At 42.6% G+C, this 4,926-nt stretch overlaps 1 non-coding gene across 1 annotated transcript; it reads right to left on the bottom strand.

The window, feature by feature from the left end:
- Window positions 1-3,998: 3,998 nt before the first annotated feature.
- LOC122122895 lies at window positions 3,999-4,123 on the bottom strand. Its single transcript, XR_006150212.1, has one exon. It is a non-coding gene; the product is annotated as a small nucleolar RNA SNORA32 (small nucleolar RNA).
- Window positions 4,124-4,926: the final 803 nt, after the last annotated feature.

Raw genomic sequence — 4,926 nt, 5'->3', positions numbered from 1 at the left:
CTTGCAGGCCTGAGGCCCTGGGTTCGATTCCTCAGCACCACAAAAGCAAAAAGCAAAAAGCCGGAAGTGGTGCTGTGGCTCAAGTGGTAGAGCACTAGCCTTGAGCTGAAGAGCTGAGGGACAGCGCCCAGGCCCAGAGTTCAGGCCCCACGACCGGACACCCCCCCCCCCAAAAAAAAAAAAAGAAAGAAAGCACCTCATGGGACATGATAATGTGGAGGAAGATGGGAAGGACGGGTCCATGTGTCTAAAAGAGCCAGTCTAGGAGGGGCCTTGCTTTACAACATGGCGCCCATGCCGGCATGGTGGAGTCCAGTCTTATGAACTGGAAAGTGAGAGCTGGCTCCCACAAAAATCCAGCCATTCCTGATGGTGGCATGAATACTGTCGTGAGAAGAGCCTCTGTGGCACAAATATCCCTCCACTTGTGGCACTGGAGATCAAATGCCAGCATGGGTTTCAGAAGGGAGAAACCACATCCAAGTCATGAGGCTCATTGTCTGTATGGTGACTCATGGGCTGTGCCCCTGTGGGAAGGAAGTTCATGCCTTGTCATGGTCTGGTTATGGCGTGGCCTCCACAAAAGGCTCATGTGTGGAAGACTTAGAGCCACTAAGAGGTGAATGGCTCATGAAGGTGCCATTTTCATTGATGGATAGATGGATTCATTGCCTACTAGAGTATTAGGAGGTAAGGCCATGAGGAGGAAGTGGGTGAACTGTGATCATGGTTTTGAAGGGTATATCTTGTTCCAGGACCCTTCTTCTTTCTTGCACTCTCTGCTTCCTGGCTACCATGAGTTAAGCAGCTCCCTTCAATCACACACTTTCTGCCATGAGATCATGCTTCATCTTATGTCCAAAGCAACAGCGCCAAGACACCCTGGGCTGAGACCTCCAAAGCCCCGGCACAAGATAAGTCTTTCCCCTTTAAGAGGTTTCCCTCAGGTATCTCAAAAAAACCCAACACGTATATTTTATCTCTATCACTGTGAACATTAAAGGGCACGGCGTAGATTCTCAGTAATTATTTGCATAATGAATGAGGATGGTATGTTTTCAGAAGTAATAAAATCAGCAAATTTGATGGGCCTGGTGTGAACTTAGCATGTCTTTGTGAATATATGACTTTCTTTATATTGGCCAAAGTCCAGGATGAGAGCCATGAGAACATGAGACAGTTTTTTTTCTACATCCTGGATGAAGCGGTATTTCACAGGCCTACAGGGTGCTATTAAATTCATACATGCAGTTCTGAGTTAACTTGGGACTTAAATGTGAAATCTCATCCATGTCCTAAAAAGTTATCTTTGATTTGATCATGAACCCCTTGGTGGTGACAAATTTGATCACAAACCCGAGAGCAGATGTACAGCTAACTTCTAATAGAATACACAAGGCACCCTGCGTGCTTGGAAGATCAAAGACAGCAGTGATTTCAAGAATACAACAGGTGACCAGTGCATTGGTAGGACAATTGTGTTCAGAATAAAACATTGTAGAATTTTTCACGTGTTTCTAATTATGAAGATCAAAGTGGTGCCCTAGTTTCAGTGCCCATGCTGGTCAAATAGAATATTACAGGCAAACATCTACTTTTTCTATAAGGATTTTTTTTTCTGTTTTAATGATCATGATAATTAATGTTGCTTTCTAAGTGCCCCACCACATCTGCTACAGAACCAAAACCTGGGGGTGAAGGACAACTCATCTCTTTCAGTTCTTCCTGGTTTTGTTTTGTTGTTGTTTTTTTTTTTTGAGTCAGCAGAGTTAAGGTTGGAAACATGACTGAGACTGAACAATTAAACAGCCTAATTGTAGCTCTGAGTTACACATTCTAGAAAACGCTGTTGTTTTAATTTCTTAGCATCTTTTGGATTCATTGTTGTATTATGATTTCAGAGTTCTGAAGTAATAATTAGAATTTTCTAGTGTTAGGTAATTTTCACAAATGATTCGCATGTACACTCGTAAATTTTGTTGAAGAACACTCATCTTGGAAAGTACTACCAACTATCCATCACCTCAGGAATTTTTCTGATTGAGGATAGAAAAATTTTCTGGATTTATACAAAAAATGTAGTTAATTTGATTTAAATAGAACATATCCAATAAAGTAAGACATCTTACTAATGGTATAATTAATGTAACAATCAATTTGAGTTATTCCTTCTGCAAGTGATGTAAAGAATCTGTTTGGTGCCTCAGGAACGAACTGAAGTTAAATAATAACTTCAATTACAAAAATAGATCTGTGAGTTTAGGAGAGAGACTTAAATATTTTAGGGTTTTGGATTCCTTAAAAATGTGGCATATATTTTTTTCCTCTTGTTTTCTCACATGTCAGGACAAATCCTATTCTCTGATTTCAACAGAGAGCCCAGGAATTATTTTCAGATCCTTTCTGACTCTAAAATTTACAATGTAAAAAAAATATATAAAATTATGTCTAAAAAAATGAGCAAGTTGAACTCCATCCGTGTTGGGAAGAGAGCAGTAGTTTGGATTCCGGGTGCATTGCTTTCTGACCTCTTTGCGGTCCGTGGCCGTAGCTTGCCTCTGAGTTTGAATGTCTTTGGCTGGGTTGAGTCAATGAAATATTTATGCATCACAGGGTCCTGGAGAGGCTTCCTATGGGAGTGCGTACAGTAATGCAGCTTTTACACAGTGTGGTCTTTGATGTGCTCAGCGCGTTTTGCAGATATGATGATCTTCAGTGCACCACCCATGAAGCGGGGTGGTGGGGGCGAAGCCGGGTCTCGTTTACAAATGAGAGAAAGGTAGCAGAGCAGACCTGCGCTGAGACTCACCCAGGGGCCACGGCTGAGCCGGAAGCCCTGTCTGTTCAAAGGTACAGGAAAGGGATCAGTTTCACACTGTCTGCAGGGAGTTTTAGCCTCCAAACTTCTGACTTCCCAGGACACCCGGTGCCTTATGCTTCATGACCTCCCAGGCCCTTTCCAGTTCTAGAATTCCACCACTCTGCTCAGAACCACAGCTTGTAGGCAGGCAAGAGAGAGCAAGCCCTGGCAGGAGGCAACCTCAGCTTTGAGTCCTGGCTTTGCTGCCCATGAAAGACAGAGAGAGAGAAAGAGACAGAGAGAGAGAGAGAGAGAGAGAGAGAGAGAGAGAGAGAGAGAGAGGGAGAGGAGGGAGGGGGGCTTGGGACAAATCAGTGGATTAATCTGACCCAATCTGTTCCTATTTGCAGAATCTGCAACATATTAGAGCCTCAATAAACAGGAGGAGGAAGAAAGTTTGCTGTTCAAGAACCCCCCTTTTGTGGTTTCTTTCCTTCACTTCACCTCCTAAAGTGTCATCTCCCAGTAGAATCACCATCTGGGGACCGTGCCTTCCACACAGGAGTCTTTGGGGGACATTGCAGATCCAAACCATAGCTGAGCCAGGTTGGAGGAAGTTCAGGCTCCTTTGGGTAGGGTGGTCAAAGTAGGGAGAGGATTTTGTCTAGAATCAGTGGGTTGAGCAGAGGAGGAAGACTCTGGGCCAGGCCATTCTGAGCTGCTTTACCTCTCTTCAAGGAACAGGGATGCTGGGGAGAGATGGCTGGAGCGGGGATCAAGGGAACATTAAGAAGTCATCACATGTCTTTCTTTTTGGGGAAAGTTGTACTGGGGTTTGGACTTGGGTACCTAAGTAGACACTCTACCACCTCACCCACATCCCCTGCTCTCTTGTTCCTTCCTTCCTTCCTTCCTTCCTTCCCTCCCTCCCTCCCCTTCCTGTTTGTTTGCTTGTTTTGAGACATATGCCTCCTGCTACAGTCTTCTAAGTGTTCACATACAGACATATGCTACCATCCTCAGTTGTGTTGTTCATTAAGTTCATAATGTTAAGGGATTTCTAGCATTTTTATACCCACTTACTTTTTTTTTCTGGCAGTGCTACAATTTGAACTCAGGACCTTAAGCTGGACAGGCAGGTATACTATGGTTTGTACCCTGACCATCATTTCTTTCTTTTTTCTTTTTTTATTTTTAAAAGTGTTCCCAATAGGCTGATTGCTAACAAAGTAGCATATATAATGAAAACCTAGTGGGACATATTTTTATGGTCATGTCCACAACAAATTAGAAACTGCATTCTATAAGCCTTGGTAATGACCATTTCCTTTTTTTTATTGTGAAAATATTGTACAGAGGGGTTACAATTACATGGGCAAAATAATGAGTACATTTCTTATCAAGCATTGTAGCCTCTTCCTTTGTTTCCTTTTCCCATCCCTTCCCATACTCCCCCCTCCCCCCACCCAATCCTTCCCCCACCCCCCACCAAAGTTGTAAAGTTCGGTTTCAACATAATGACTTGTACATCTCATTGTTGCAATGGGTCCACCTGTATCCCTATTCAAATGATTTGTTTTTTCCCTTCCCCTCCACAAATTATACCGACGTCAAATACAGTGAAAGCAGGGGTTATACTGTGGGGGAGGGACATACAAAGCAACAAAGAAATAATCTTATAAATGTGTTAGAAACAATCGCATGAAAGAAAAAAATATTTGAATACATATCTTAGGGTTCATTTCCCTAACATCAACTTATCTGACCTTTTCTGCTTGACTCAGACATATACTAGTTATTGTAAATAAGGGAAACCATGGGACCTATGTTTCTTTGGGCCTGGCTTACTTCACTTAATATAATTTTTTCCAAGTCTTTCCATTTCCTAACAAATGGGGCAATGTCATTCTTTCTGATGGAGGCATAGAATTCCATTGTGGATATATACCACATTTTCTTGATCCATTCCTGACCATCATTTCTTATGATCTAATTGCAACGGGATGAGCTTAGAGCATAGGGTAGAGAATGTAATATGCTGAAAAATGGACTCTCTCTCTCTCTCTCTCTCTCTCTCACACACACACACACACACAACCATAGAGTTCTATCTTTTATGCCAATTT

The sequence above is a fragment of the Dipodomys spectabilis genome, unplaced genomic scaffold, assembly GCF_019054845.1.
Source record: "Dipodomys spectabilis isolate Male_0828 unplaced genomic scaffold, ASM1905484v1 ptg000215l, whole genome shotgun sequence".
NCBI classification, from domain to species: Eukaryota; Metazoa; Chordata; class Mammalia; order Rodentia; family Heteromyidae; genus Dipodomys; species Dipodomys spectabilis.
The sequence above is the reverse complement of the archived record's forward strand: the minus strand, read 5'-3'. Positions and strand labels throughout refer to the sequence as shown.